The sequence below is a fragment of the Neofelis nebulosa genome, chromosome 2, assembly GCF_028018385.1.
Source record: "Neofelis nebulosa isolate mNeoNeb1 chromosome 2, mNeoNeb1.pri, whole genome shotgun sequence".
In the NCBI taxonomy this organism is placed as follows: Eukaryota; Metazoa; Chordata; class Mammalia; order Carnivora; family Felidae; genus Neofelis; species Neofelis nebulosa.
In genome coordinates this window covers 213,036,709-213,052,912 of record NC_080783.1, presented here as the reverse complement: position 1 = coordinate 213,052,912, position 16,204 = coordinate 213,036,709, and the positions used below count along the sequence as shown (strand labels likewise).

Sequence of the window (16,204 nt, the reverse complement as noted above, 5' to 3'; positions counted from 1 at the left end):
GGGGCTCTGGAGGCTGCGTGGTATGAGAGGGTGATGATGAACCATTGTGACGTCATGATTAGCCCCATGAAAGGGATGGCAGGATCTCACAGTGGTCAGAGTATGCGAATTGGTGGCAGTGACCCCAAGGATGCCATTTTTAACACCCATGAAAGGGATGGCAGGCTTTCACAGGTGGTCGGACCACAGTCTCTGGGTTAGATTCCTTGCTTTGCTACTTCACTTGCCACATGGTCTTGGATAAGTTACTTAACCTCTTGTGCCTCAGTTTTCTGACCTGAAAAATGGGCATGATGTTCATTATGCTGCTGGCCTATAATGTTTCTAAATGCTTAGATTCGTGCTAGAGAATGCTATGTTGTTGTTAAACACGTATCCAACTCAATAAAGAGGACATTCCTTTGAATCTGAAATCTAACTACATTCCCACTTGAGGCAAAACTGCCTCTTCACTGCTCGCCCCACCTTGCCTCCAAAGGGGTGGTCACCCCTGCCCCCCACCCCCCCCACCGGAGGGTTCTTGGCTGGGTTCTTGCTTAGGGTTTTCCCAGCCAACACTTCTGAAGGCTGGGAGAAGTGGATAATTGCTCTGGCCCTTGCCCCAGCGTGCCTGGGTCTCTCTCTCTCTGAAAGAAACACCCGGCTTCGAGTTGCGAGTTGCACCTGCCCCCTGAATTCTTAGAATTCTTGGCTATCCAGGAGTGTCCCCAAGGGGTCTGCTTCCAGGGCTGGGTCCGCTGGGCTGACTTACATTGCAGGGGGCTCAGGCTTCAGTCTAGGGAGGAGGATGGAGTGGGGAGGGGGCATGTAGGACAAGGATTCCCATTGTCCCGTGAGGCCCCGGCATCTGGGCTGGGCTCAGGCCCCACCTCATCTTTGCCAGCAAGTTGACATTCCAGGATTTCACCCTGTGCAGAGAGGGTGGGTGGTGGGCACCACGCAGCCCGGGCACACCCCAGAAGACACTGCACCACTCCTGAGGGAGGGACCCCGGGCCCTTCGAAGAGGGAGCGAGGCCCTGGACTACTGCCCACTGCTTTGCTTGTGATCCGGGCAACTTTCAGCCTCCCAGAACTTCATCTTTTCACCGGTAGAATGAGGTCCGTGACATCGCCCCTCAGCACGGGGTGGGATTCTGGGCCACCACCTCACTGTTCTTGGCGTCCCCAGGGGACTCTGGGGCTGTCTGGGGAAGTCAGGGTGAGGCCCGTGCCCAGCCAGGATGCCCTGTCCTCACAGCACGATGAAGACCTCGGCTGGCTGTGTGTGGGGACGTTCTGATCTGCCACCCAGAACTCCCTGTGTTCTCCTCCCTCCGGAGTTTGTTTTGGGACCTTGATTCCAAACCCTGCTGTGATCAGGGACGCCCCATGTGTCTCCCAGTCTCGAGTTCCAGAAAGCCACCCACTCACGAGTTCAGGCGTGTTGAGCCAGCTTCAGAGAGCATCTCTGTGCGGGGCACTGGCCTCGGAGGCAAGAGAGTCCTTGAAGGTAAGCTTCCTTCTGTCCATGTGTTTGTCCATCTGTCTATCCATCTATCCATCAGAGAAAGGATGGGCTGAGCCGTTCTACTTCCTGGGTCTGTAATATCGGTGTCCTCATCCGTTCAGTGAGGATTACATCAGTACCTACCTCTTGAGGTGCTTCTGGGCATTAAACAAACTCCATACAGCTGTGCCTGGCTTACCGTAGGCACTAAGCCAACGGCGGACCTTATTTTCATTACTGTTGTGAGCGTTGATATTAGCACTGTGTTGCTATGGGAACCTGCATAAAGTTAACACACAGCCTCGTGCACTTGGTGGGAGCTTCTTCAACTTTGGCTGTAATCTTGGGAAGCCGATGATAAGGGTCTGCTTCTTATCAGTTTGTTTACCCCAAATGGCTCTTGGCAGGACCCATGCTTGGAGGTGCTCAGTCAATGTCAATGGTTTACCGGTTGCACTGCTGCCTTGACCGCCCGAAGTTCTAGCCTCAGCAGCCCCCCTGATGTGCTCCTCAAACAGCCTGCGCTTCTCCAGCAACGCTGGCTTGGGAAATTTCAAGACGACACCACATAGTCCCACTGCTGTCCCCTCGGCTCCCTGACCCATGTCCCCCACCCAAGCTGGAGCTAGGGTCTCAGTGAAGCCACACGGGGTGGAGGTTGTGGGAAGAGAATGGTCTGGGAGTTAAAAACCCCAAAGCTCTGAACTCTCCTTGTCCTGTTTGTCCCTTAGAAACTCTATATTGGGAGGAAGAAAGACTCTTGGTTAAGGTTGTGGACTCAGGGTCAAGCTGCTCAAATCAAAACCCCTGCTTCTAATGCTTATTAGTCCAGGGCTTCCCCTCTTTTTGCCTCAGTTTTCTCATCTGTCAAATGGGGATGAGAGAATATGTATTCTCCGGGCTTCTACTGAAGAGTCAATGACACGACATTCTTTTAAAAATTTGCTTAATGTTTATTTTTGAGAGAGAGACGGAGAGCGAGCAGGGGAAGGTAAGAGAGAGAGGGAGACACAGAATCTGAAGTAGGCTCCAAGCTCTGAGCTCTCAGCACAGAGCCCGATGCGGAGCTCGAACTCACGAGCCTTTCAGCCATGAGATCATGACCTGAGCTGAAGTCGGCTGCTCAACCAACTGAGCCACCCAGGTGCCCCTATGACATGACATTCTGAAAGAACGTGGTGCGGTGCCTGGCGCTTCATAGGTGCTCAGCGAATGCTGTTCTCTAGTAGGTTCAACCCCAGCCCTTTCTTCTCTGGAACACAACATGGCAGAGGGTTACTGCCCTGTCTGCTGTCCTTTCTGGGTCCAGTGGCTTCTTCCTCCATTTCCGGGCGTCTCTTCCCTGGGAGGGAGCCCCCCTGTGTCTCAGGCACCCTGAGGGAGCTTGCCAGACTGAAGCCACAGCACATGCTAGTGTTTCCCAGACAGGGCTCCACTCCGCACATCTCCCATGCCTCCCACCACCCATAATGTGCTAACTAACCCCCTCTGCTTCTAGGCTGCAAGTTATTCCTTCACCACTAGTTATTTACCTCCGAACTCCCACGGAAGAGCAGGAGGTGTAACTACCTCGACCAATGTGTGTTGTCTTATTTGATACAATGAGGCACTATTATTCCCACCTTACAGATGATGCAACTCAGACACAGGGGGTTAAGTACCTTGCTCAAGGTCTCAAATATAGTCAGAGGTGGAGCCTGATACAAACGAGCTCACGTTCTTGATTCCATACAAATTTTAGGATTATTTGTTCTAGCTCCGTGAAGAATGCTGGTGTTATTTTGATAGGAGTTGCATTGAATAGGTAGATTGCTTCGGGTAGTATCGACATTTTAACAATATTTGTTCTTCCTATCCAGGAGCATGGAATCTTTTTCCATTTTTTGTGTCTTCTTCAATTTCTTTTATAAGCTTTCTATTGTTTTCAGTGTATAGATTTTTCACCTCTTTGGTTAGATTTATTCCTAGGTATTTTATGGGTTTTGGTGCAACTGTAAATGGGATCGATTCCTTGATTTCTCTTTCAGTCACTTCACTGTTGGTGTATAGGAATGCAACCGATTTCTGTGCGTTGATTTTATATCCTGCAACTTTGCTGAATTCATGAATCAGTTCTAGCAGTTTTTTGGTGGAATCGTTAAGGTTTTCCATATAGACCTTATGTCATCTGTGAAGAGTGAAAGTTTGACCTCCTCCTGGCCGATTTGGATGACTTTTATTTCTTTGTGTTGTCTGATTGCAAAGGCTAAGACTTCAATACTATGTTGAATAACAGTGGTGAGAGTGGACATCCCTGTCTTGTTCCTGGCCTAGGGGGAAAGCTCTCAGTTTTTCCCCATTGAGGATGGTATTAGCGTTGGGTCATTCATATATGGCTTTCATGATCTCGAGGTATGCTCCTTCTATCTCTACTTCCTTGAGGGTTTTTATCAAGAAAGGATGCTGTATTTTGTCAAATGCTTTCTCTGCATCTATTGAGAGGATCATATGGTTCTTGTCCTTTCTTTTACTGATGTGATGAATCACATTAATTGTTTTGTGGATATTGAACCAGCCCTGCATCCCAGGTATAAAAATCCCACTTGGTCGTGGTGAATAATTTTTTTAATGTACTGTTGGAACCAGTTGGCTAATATCTTGTGGAGGATTTTTGCATCCATGTTCATCAGGGAGATTGGTCTATAGTTCTCCTTTTTAGTGGGGTCTCTATCTGGTTTTGGAATCAAGGTAATGCTGGTCTCATAGAAAGAGTTTGGTAGTTTTCCTTCCATTTCTATTTTTTTGGAACAGTTTCAAGAGAATAGGTGTTAACTCTTCCTTAAATGTGTGGTAGAATTCCCCTGGAAAGCCATCTGACCCTGGACTCTTGTTTTTTTGGCAGATTTTTGATTACTAATTCAATGTCCTTACTGGTTATGGGTCTGTTCAAATTTTCTATTTCTTCCTATTTCAGTTTTGGTAGTGTATATGTTTCTAGGAATTTGTCCATTTCTTCCAGATTGCCCATTTTATTGGCATACAATTGATCATAATCTTTCTCTTATTATTGTTTGTATTTCTGCTGTGTTGGTTGTGATCTCTCCTTTTCATTCTTGATTTTATTTATTTGGGTCCTTTCCTTTTTCTTTTTGATCAAAGTGGCTAGGGGTTTATCAATTTTGTTAATTCTTTCAAAGAACCAGCTCTGGTTTCACTGATCTGTTCTACTGTTTTTTTTTTGGTTTCGATAGCATTAATTTCTGCTCCAATCTTTATTATTTCCTGTCTTCTGCTGTTTTGGGGTTTTATTTGCTGTTCTTTTTCCAGCTCTTTAAGGCATAAGGTTAGGTTGTGTATCTGAGATCTTTCTTTCTTCTTTAGGAAGGCCTAGATTGCTATATACTTTCCTCTTATGACTGCCTTTGCTGAGTCCCAGAGGTTTTGGGTTGTGGTATTATCATTTTCATTGGCTTCCATATACTTTTTAATTTCCTCTTTAACTTCTTGGTTAGTCCATTCATTCTTCAGTAGGATGTTCTTCAGTGTCCAAGTATTTGTTAGCTTTCCAAATTTTTCCTTGTGGTTGGCTTCGAGTTTCATAGCATTGTGGTCTGAAAATATGCATGGTATGATCTCGAGTTTTTTGTACTTGCTGAGGGCTGATTTGTGTCCCAGTATGTGGTCTATTCTGGAAAACGTTCCATGTGCACTGGAGAAGAGTGTATATTCTGCTGCTTTAGGGTGAAATGTTCTGAATATATCTGTTAAGTCCATCTGGTCCAGTGTGTCATTCAAAGCCATTGTTTCCTTGTTGATTTTCTGATTAGATGATCTGTCCATTGCTGTGAGTGGGGTGTTGAAGTCTCCTACTATTATGGTATTACTATCAATGAGTTTATTTATGTTTGTGATTCATTGATTTATATATTTGGGTTCTTCCACATTTGGTGCATAAATGCATACAATTGTTAGGTCTTCTTGGTGGATAGACCCTTTAATTATGATATAATGCCCCTCTGCATCTTTTGACACAGTCTTTATTTTAAAATCTTGGGGCACCTGGGTGGCTCAGGAGGTTAAGTGTCTGACTTTGGCTCAGGTCATGATCTCGTGGTCCATGAGTTTGAACCTTGCATCAGGCTCTTTGCTGACAGCTCAGAGCCTGGAGCCTGCTTCAGATTCTGTGTCTCCCTCTCTCTCTGACCCTCCCCGTTCATGCTCTGTCTCTCTCTGTCTCAAAAATAAGTAAACATTAAATAAATAAATAAATAAATAAATAAATAAAATCTAGATTGTCTGATATAAGTATGGCTACTCCGGCTTTCTTTTGTTGACCATTAGCATGATAGATGGTTCTCCATCCCCTTACTTTCAATCTGAAGGTGTCTTTAGGTCTAAAGTGGGTCTCTTGTAAGCAGCATATAGATGGATCTTGTTTCTTATCCATTCTGTTACCCTATGTCTTTTGATTGGAGCATTGAGCCCATTGACGTTTAGAGTGAGTACAGAAAGATATGAATTTATTGCCATTATGTTGCTTGTAGAGTTGGAGTTTCTGGTGGTGTTCTCTGGTCCTTTCTAATCTTTGTTGCTTTTGGTTATTTATTTATTTATTTATTTCTCTCTCTGTATATATTTTTTCATCTTTTCTCCCCTCATAGAGTCTCCCTTAAAATTTCTTGCAGGGCTGGTTTAGTGGTCGCAAACTCTTTAATTTTTGTTTGGGAAACTTTTTATCTCTCCTTCTATTTTGAATGACAGCCTTGCTGGATAAAGAATTCTTGGCTGCATATTTTTCTGATTCAGCACATTGAATATATCCTACCACTCTTTTCTGGCCTGCCATGTTTCTGTGGATAGGTCTGCTGCCAACCTGATCTGTCTTCCCTTGTAGGTTAGGGACTTTTTTTCCCTTGCTGCTTTCATGATTCTCTCCTTGCCAGAGTATTTTGTGAATTTGACTATGATATGCCTTGTTAATGGTTGGTTTTTGTTGAATCCAATGGGAGTCCTCTGTGCTTCCTGGATTTTGACGTCTGTGTCTTTCCCCAGGTTGGGAAAGTTTTCTGCTATGATTTGCTCACATACCCCTATTTCTCTTTCTTCCTCTTCTGGGGCCCCTGTGATTCTGATGTTCCTTTTTAATGAGTCACTGATTTCTTTAATTCTTAAGTTGTGCTATTTTGCCTTAATCTCCCTCTTTTTTTCTGCTTCATTATTCTCCATAAGTTTGTCCTCTATATCACTGATTCTCTGTTCTGCCTCATCCATCCTTGCTGCTGTGGCATCCATTCGTGATTGAAGCTCATTTATAGCATTTTTAATTTCATTCTATTTTTCACTTCTTTTATCTCTGCAGAAAGGGATTCTAATCTATTTTCAACTCCAGCTAGTACTCTTATTATTGTGATTCCAAATTCTCATTCAGACATCTTGCTTGTATCTGTGTTGATTAAGTCTCTGGCTATCGTTTCTTCCTGCTCTTTCTTTTGGGGTGAGTTCCTTCGTTTCATCATTTTGAAGGAAGAAAAGGAATTAATGAGGTAGAAAAATTAAAATAAAAAAATATTAAAATTAAAAAAATATTAAAATTAAAAAATCAATCCCCCCCCAATTGAGTAAATGATGCTAGATCCTAGATGTGTGTTGGCCTGGGTGTTGCAAGTGGCTTGATAGATTAGAGAAAAAAGGGGGAAAAAAGAAAAAAAAAAAAGGAAAATCATTTGAAAATTTGAAAAAAATCAATACACTGAAGTAGACTAAATTGAAATGATGGAAGTAAAATAGAATTTGAAAATTTTACACAAAATGAAAGAATATAGTAGAAAAAAGTTAAAGAAAAATATTTTCAATAAAAGTTAAAAATAAAAAAGAATTTTTTCTCTTTCTGTATTCAAGAAAAAGAAAATAAATGAAAAATATAAAAAGAAAAAAAGGAAATCTTTTGAAAATTTAAAAAGGTGAATACACTGAAGTAGACTAAAATAAAATGATGGAAGTGAAAGAGTTTGAAAAACTTACACAAAAGTAAAAAAATATATAGTAAAAAATTTAAAGAAAAATATTTTAATAAAAATTGAAGGTAAAAATGAAGTTTTTCTCTTTCTGCATTCAAGAAAAGAAAGTGAAACGAAAAAGAAAAAAAAAGAAAAAAAGGAGATCATTTGAAAATTTGAAAAGGTGAATACACTGAAGTAGACTAAAATAAAATGATGGAAGTAAAATAGAACTTGAAAAAATTTACACAAAAGTAAAAAATATAGTAATAAAAATTAAAGAAAAATATTTTTAATAATAATTGAAAATAAAAATGAATTTTTTCTCTTTCTGTATTCAAGAAAAAGAAGTGTAAAAGAGAAAAAAAAAGAAAGAAAATTGAATAGATGAACCTGCTAACAGATTGAAGTAGGACTGAAATTGCTTCATTTTCCCCTAGAAGTCAGACTAGGAAGTGCTTTATAGTCCATAAATTAAGCCGGCGGTGAGACGTGTGTTCTTAAAGAGCGAGGTTGGCCCGGTTGGGCGGGGCTCGGTGTAACGGCTCCGCTCTCCACTAGATGGCGCCGCCAGCCTCCTGGGGTGGGTTCTTGTGGCGCTCGTAGGTGCGTATGCGCATGCGCGGGAGCGGTGACATGACGCCACCCAGCTACCCGGTCTGTTCTCCCCAGTCAGCAGTCGCGCACCCGTCCTCTGTCTTCAGCTCTCGTCCGCTCCCCGCTTCTTCCCTCTCCGTGACCAGGCCCCAGGCAGTACCTCTCCCCGAGTTTTGTCTCAGACGCGGCTGTTTTCCCCGGCCCCTCACTTCCGAAGGGCTGCGGCTTCAGCCCCTTCCGCCCCTCTGCAGGGGGTCTCCCCGAGCAAGGGCCGAACGCCGGCCGCACCCAGGAAAGTTCGCCAAACCGTGCTGCTGCGAAGCCCAGAGACCGCGGCCGGGTGCCAGCCGCCCCAGAAAAAGTTCGCGAGCTAGCGCAGCAGCAGCCTTTCAGGGATTATGGAAAATCGCAACACGCGTCTGGCACCAGGCTTCACCCTTAAGGACCTTGTTCCAGCACCAGCGATCGGGGCCGTTCCCTGGGGTCTGCTGGGTCCAGGTCGCCTCACAGCCTCTACCGAACGCCCTTCCGGCAGTGGAACCGCTTCTCCCCGTGTGGCCCGAGAACCTCCCGGACCCCGCTCTGCTCCTGGGGATTCGCCCTTCCCGCCAGAGCACCCACCGCCAGGTATCGAGCGGGGGAGTTGCAGCCTTTGCGCTCCCCCTGTTTACAGTCTTAATGGAATTTAAACCCTCTTCTTTCTCCTTTCTCCCTTTTTACTTCAGTCCCTGCGGCTGTTTCCAATTTTCCACTTTCTCTCCAGCTGCTTTTGGGGAGGGGTGCTTTTCCCATATTCTGCCCCCATCTCCGTCGCAAAGGCACCCCCCTGCCCTCCGCAGCTTACCTCCCCCCAAGTACCTGCGCCGCGTACCTGCTGTATTCTGTGGTTCAGGTTGTGCAGATTGTTGTGTTAACCCTCAGATCAGTTTTCTAGGTGTGCAGGATGGTTTAGTGTTGGTCTGGCTGTATTTCATGAACACGAGACACACACGAAACTTCCACGCTGTTCCGCCATCTTGGCTCCCTCCACAAAAGCCAGAGCTCACGCTCTTGAGCCTCAGGTTACATACTGAGTGACCCCATTCTCCAGCAGCAGCAGCACTGCGGGCTGCTGTGAAGATGAACTGAGAATACACACCTCCTGCTAACTCAGTTCTTGTCATATTGGGAAGAGCTCACTGGAACTTAACTCTATGGGGACACTGATAACAACAGTTTCTAGTGTTATGGCTCCTGCCATTCCCACCCCCCCTACACTGAGATCATGTAGGAGCCTTGATCACAGGACCTGCCTGCTGTACATTCCCCATCCTCCTCCCCTATCCAGTTGAGTCCATACATAGTAAACCCCCTGGAAAATGGGCAGGTGCTGGAAGCCTGACTGCAATGCAGAAATGCAGATTTAAGATAAATTTTTTATATTAAAATTTTTAATGCTTATTTATTTTTGAGACAGGGAGAGAGACCTTGAGCAGGGAAGGGGCAGAGAGACAGAGGATTCAAAGCACTGACATCAGAGCACCTGATGTGGGACTCGAACTCATGAATTGCGAGACCACGACCTGAGCTGAAGTCGGATGCTCAACCAACTGAACCACCCAGGTGCCCCAGAAACGCACATTTTCATTAAGTTTAGGAAAATCACAAAATGCTTTCTTGATGAGAAAGTTTATAGTCATGCGATGATTGTAGATCTCAATGCCATTAGATGGAGCCAGTTTATGCACCATGGTTCTGGGGGAGGGTCTGGGAGGTCAGACCTACTTGGCTGTTCAGATTTGGGCAGGAGAAGCCACTGGAGTGGGGTTAGGAGGCTGGGCATGGAGTGTGTGTGTGTGTGTGTGTGTGTGTGTGTGTGTGTGTAAGTGTGTGTGTAGTGGGGCATACATGGAGTGGAAGGCAATGGGGTGGGGTGGAAGCTGGGAGCCAGGAGCCGCATGACCCTCCCTCTTGTTCCTTCGCACCCCAGCGAGGTTTCTGAACTAGCAAGAAGCCGAAAGTAATTGGGTTTCATATGGCAGAGATCGACAGGGCTGAGGCAGAGTTAAGTCTAGACAACACAGTGGAAGGCAGGAAGGCTGGAAAGAAGCAGAAGAAGACATCAAGGATGTGTGAAGCAGGGCTTTGCTCTGGATTGGATGCTTTCAGGAAGGAGGGCAATTCTTAACACATCTTATTTAGAAGCAGGAGATTAGACAGAGGCTAAAGAAGCAGCAGTCACTCATATTAGCCATTTTGGGTCATTATATGGTGACTCAGACCATCTCCATACTTTGTTTGTGTTCAGACATGATTACGGAGGGGTTTTGGTTTTGCATGAATCCATCACGGTCACCGGGTGGACTTGTCTGATGTCAGTGTTCTGTGACTTGTCTATGTTCCTCAGGAAACTACCAAGGCCCGGGTGACAGTTCCAGGGTCACTGGCTCCTGGAGGTCAAGAGCTTCTTGTTTCTTTCTCTGAAGTGAGTTATAGACACTTGCAGAAATCGGGAGGAGACTGGTTTCCACGTGCACTGGAAAGAGATGCACAAGGTGCCTGGCATATGATGAGCATTAAAGTGTGTGCTCTGTATAGTTTGGTATTTTAGTTTTCGCTAAGCGTGTGTCTAGAGTATCTTGTTTTCTCATGGGTGTGCACATCCCCGAATGAGACTTGGCACAGAGTAGACAGTCAATACAATTTGTTGAATGAATAAGTGAGGGAATTTATTTAACCATCCTTCTATCGTTGGACATTTAGGTATTTCTTATTTCTGGTGTAAATTACACAGTGCTTTGCACACATTAAGTAGAACGTGTGCTGTCCAGCTGCCCTAGTCCCCACCACTCCCTATCACCCCTGATGCTGGGATTGTTATATTTCATCATACATGCACCGTGGTTTTTCTTATAGAAATATTACTCTGTACCCATGTCTCTACCAAAAATGGAAAGATAAAAGTAGGACTGAGAGAGTCGTCCATTTCTAGAGAAACAGAAGTGAATCGTTGGCAAAATTGATGAGCATCTTGTGGGTAAAGTACACAAGTTGCGTAAACCGTCCTTGTCTTGTAACCAACTTGCCTTGTCTGTTGGCATATTGCCCTTCACTTACTGGATTTGAAAGAGCATGCTTTGTCTTCTCTGTGTGAGAACACCCCATATGGCAAACACCCAGCTGAACAAGTAAAGCAAGGCCAGCATCCAAAGCAATATCCACCCTCAAGGGCAACCTGTGTCCTGACTTACAACACCACAGGCTAATCTTGCCTATTTGAACTTTATATATGTGAGACCATACAGTTTGCATTCTTTTGTGTAAACCCTGTGTTTATGAGGCTCATCTCTATTGTTACAATTTGTTCGTTTACATTGCTGCATAATATTCCACGGTATACATATGCCATCAGTCATCCATTTCCCTGTGGGATGAACATTTGGGATTTTGTTTCCAGTTATGGCTTCTCATGAGTAAAGCCTTTAGAAACATTTTTATACGTCTTCTGGTGAGCATATGGGTACTTTCTGTTAGATACATTCTTAGGAGTAGAATTAAGCCCGTTTTTTTTTTTCTTTAAGATTCTGCCAAACGTTTTTCCAAAGTGCTTAAATCCATTTGAAGCATTTTAACATGGAGTGTTCATGTGGTGGTAAGTATGATTAGTGTCCCCATTTTACAGATAAGAAACCTCGGGAAGAGAGAGGTGAGCTAACTTGGGTCGTGCAGCTGGGAAAGGCTGGAGCTGTCCTTCATCACACACCATATTGTTTCTCATGAAGGTTCAACCTGGTTCCTATAAAATGTAGTGTCTGAGACATAGGAGGTGTTTAGTGAGGGTTTGTTGAATAAATGGGCCACTGAAAGAATGGGTCCTCCAAAGGAGGGGCTGAGGGGGCCTCTCAGTCTACTCTGGCTCCGCGGTTGATTTTTAGGGAACAGAACAGTTTGGGTTGAAAGATCTGCAAGGGCTGCCATTACAACTGCTTACACCTTTTGAAGAATTTTGGTCTCTTATCTTTTTTTATAAATAAAACTTTTTTTTAGCGTTTATTTATTTAGTATTTATTTTTGAGAGAGACAGAGTGCCAGTGGGGGAGGGGCAGAAAGAGAGGGAGAGAGAGTCCCAAGCAGACTCCATGCTGTGAGCGCAGAGCCCGACGTGGGACTCGAACTCACAACTGTGAGATCATGACATGAGCTGAAGTTGGACGCTTAACCCACTGAGCCACCCAGGCTCCCCTGAAGAATTTTGTCTCTTAAGTCACATAAATAGTACATCATCATTATGGATGTATTGATAACTCCACCCAGAGAGTCACCGGGAAGATATAATTGGTTATTTCCATATAAATAAATGCTGTTATGTAGTTGAGATTATCATTCATTTCCTCTGTGATTTCTGTATTAAATTTTTTTTAAATGTTTATTTTATTTTTGACAGAGAGAGAGAGAGAGAGAGACAGACAGACAGACAGAGCATGAGTAGGGGAGGGGCAGAGAGAGAGAGAGAGAGAGACACGGAATCCAAAGCAGGCTTCAGGCTCTGAGCTGTCAGCACAGAGCCCGACGTGGGGCTTGAACTCATGAACTGTGAGATCATGACTTGAGCCGAAGTTGGACGCTCAACTGACTGAGCCACCCAGGCGCCCCATGTATTTTTAAACATAGTTAGAAAGTTCTTTTCCTCTCCAAAGTTGTAAGAGTTCTTCTGTGTCTTTTTCTGGTGCTTTTACAGTTTTCATTTAAAAAAGTTTATATTTGCCCCATTTGGAGTTTATCATGGGGTACAGCCTATGACATGGGTTCAATTTCATTTATATTTGTCATCTGGTTACGCAACGATCGTACATCGTTTGTTAAAAAGCCCTTATTTACTCAAATTGTTAAGGCTTTGAGATATGTTTTAATATCCTAGCCTGGCCATTTTCCTTCTATTGTTCTTCAGATTTTCCTGGATGAATTTGCCTATTTTCCATTTGAGATTCTGAAGTAGCTTTTGTAAATTTCAGGCAGGGGGTGGGGTGGGGAGGAAGATCTATTAGCATTTTGTTGGGATGTCATTAAATTTTACAATTATACCAGAGGAAATTGGCAACTTTATGATATTGAGTCTTCCCACCCAAGAACATACTATGTAGCCTTCTTTGTTCCTAAGTAGTATTTTAACGTTCTTATTGTAGATTCATGTATGATGTAAGGAAAGGATATAAATTCATTCTTTTGCATGTGGACATCCAATTGTCCTGGCACCATTTCTGGGAGACTGGTTATTTTTTCTCCCATTGAATTATCTTGGCATGCTTGCCAAAAATCAGTTGACCATAAATGAGACGGTTTAGCTCTGGACTCTTCAGTTCTATTCCATTGATTCATATATTTAGCCTCATTATGCCAGGACCACACAGTCCTGATTACTATAGCTTTTTACAAAGTTTTGAAATAGGAAAATGTGAATTCTTTTTTCCAACTGTGTTCTTTTTTTCAAGACTGTTTTGGTATTCTGGATCTGCTTGTTTTCTACAGGAAGTTTAGGAGCAGCTCGTCAATTTCTGTAAAAAAAAAAACCAACATAGTTGGGATTTTGCTGGGGGGATGCATTGAGTCTGCAGACCAAGTTGACAATATTGTCTTCAGTATCATGAACAAGGGGTTAAATTCATTTAAGTGTTTTGTAATTTCTTCCAACAGTGTGTTGGGGTTTTTAGACTACCTGTTTTGCAACCTTTTGTTAAATTTCTTCCTAAATATTTTATTCTTTTTGATGCTATTGTGAATGGAATTGTTTTCTTAATTTCATTGCCAGCTTGCTGAATTCCTTTATTAGCTCTGATAGTCTTTGTTGTGGATGCTGTGGGTCTTTTTTAAATATATATATATATATATATATATATATATATATATATATATGTAGATAGATAGATAGATAGATATAGATAGATGATGTCATCAGCAAATAGAATTAGCTTTGCTTCTTCCTTTTCAACCTGGATGTCATGTATCTATCTATCTGTTTATCTCTATTTCTCTTTCTCTGTCTCTCTAATTATTTGTTTTTGTTTGTTTTTACCTAATTGCCCTGGCTAGAACCTCCAGTACGATATTGAATTGAAATGGTGAAAATGGACTTCCTTGTCCTGTGCCTGGTCTTAAAGCAAAAGCCTCTTACCATGGCAGGGAGAATAATAGCCCCTTCCCTCCCCAAAGATGTTCATATCCTAATCCTAGAACCTGCAAATGTAAACCTTGCATGGCAAAGGAGAATTAAGGTTGCAGATTGCTAATAAGTATAGAACAGGGAGATTATCCTAGATTATCTGGGTGAGTCAAATGTAATTGCAAAGTCCTTAAAAGTAGAAGGAGAAGCAGAGGAGGGGGAACCAGAGAGAAGGCAGTGTGAGATGGACCTTGCCCAGTGTTTTTTTGGCTTTGAAGATGGAAGAAGAAGGTTGTGAGCCAAGGGATGTGGGTGGTCTCTAGAACCTGGAAAAGGCAAGAAAACAGATACTACCCTAGAGCATCCAGAAGGAATATAGCCCTCCTGACACATTGATTTTAGCCCAACGAGATCCATGTTGGACGTTTGACCTCCAGAACTGTATAATAAGCTTGTATTGGTTAAGCCACTAAATTTGTGATAATCTGTTACAGAATCAATGGAAACGAATACACACCATTAAGTGTAAGGTTAGGTATGGCTTTTTCATCAATGTCCTTAACCAGGAAGTTCCTTTCTATCTTGGATTTTTTTTTTGAGTGTTTTTATCTTGAAAGGGTTTGGATTTTGTTAAGTGCTTTTTCAGCATCTACTGAGATGATCACGTGGCTTTTGTTCTGTATTTTCTTGATATGGTATATTATATTAGTTGAGTTTCACCAATTGAGTTAATCAACTTTGCTTTACTGGAATAAATCCCACTTGGTAATTCATCCTTTTTCTATGTTGCTGGATTCGATGTGCTAGCATTTTGTTGAGGATTTGTGTACATATATTCATAGGGGATATCGGCCTGTGGGTTTCTTTTCTCTAGTTGTCTTTGTCTTTGACATCAGAGTAATACTGGATTCACAGAATAATTTGGGAAGTGTTCTCTCCTCTTCCAGTAGAAGAGTTTGTAAAGAATGGGAATTAATTCTTCTTTAAGTGTTTGATAGAATTTCCCAGTGAAGTTCTCTCTTTCTATCGATCACACTTGGAGTTCACTGGGCTTCTTGGATGTGTATAACCTTTCTCATCAACTTTAGAAGGTTTTCAACCATTATTTCTTTGAATATTTTCCTGTTCCTTGTCCTCTCTTCTCTCCTTTGTACCCCCATGATATGTACATCGGTGTGCCTAACGATGTCCCACTTTTCTCGAAGGCTCTTTTCATTTTTCTTTATTTGTTTTCCGTCTGTTCTTCAGGTTATGTAATCTCTATCAAACTACCTTCAAGTTTGCGGATTATTTCTTCTTCCATCTCAGGTCTACTGTTAAGCCCCTCTAGTGAATATTTCATTTTGGTTATTATTCTTTCCAATTCTATAATCTTAGTTTGGTCTTTTAAAAAAATGTAATGTGTATGTCTTTGTTGGTATATGGTATAGAAAATATTGCCACCATACCTTCTTTTATTTCTGTAAGTGTGATATTCTTTAGCTCTTTGAACATACGTATGATAGCTGCTTTGAAGTCTTTGTTAAGACATCTGGGTGCTCTCAAAGGAAGTTTCTGTTGCCTGTGTTTTTGCTTTTTCTTCTGTATGGATCATATTTCCCTGTGTCTTAAAATGTCTCATTTTTTGGTGATGTTGAAAACTAAGATATTATAGGGGCGCCTGGGTGGCTCAGTCGGCTAAGCATCTAACTTCAGCTCAGCTCACGATCTCACAGTTCGTGGGTTCGAGCCCCTCGTTGGGCTCTGTGCTGACAGCTCAGAGCCTGGAGCCTGTTTCAGATTCTGTGTCTCCCTCTCTCTCTGACCCTCCCCCGTTCATGCTCTATCTCTCTCTGTCTCAAAAATAAATAAACGTTAAAAAAAAAAAAAAAAGAAAAAAAGAAAACTAAGATATTACAATGTAGCAACGATAGATTTCCCTAACCCTTCTCAGAGCTTTTTGCCCATATTGTCTGCTTGTTTGTTTAGTGACTTGGATGGACTATTTCAGTTACATGTGTTTCCCTCA

The 16,204-nt window shown here is 42.8% G+C and overlaps 1 protein-coding gene across 2 annotated transcripts in view; it reads left to right on the top strand.

Moving 5' to 3' along the window:
- The first annotated feature begins 8,318 nt into the window (after nt 1-8,318).
- AADACL3 (arylacetamide deacetylase like 3) overlaps nt 8,319-16,204 on the top strand; it is an 81,301-nt gene continuing 73,415 nt past the window's right edge. For both annotated transcript variants that reach the window (XM_058719017.1, XM_058719016.1), the window contains exon 1: nt 8,319-8,687. The gene's annotated coding sequence lies outside the window, so the exon portion shown is untranslated. The remainder of the gene's footprint in view (nt 8,688-16,204) is intronic.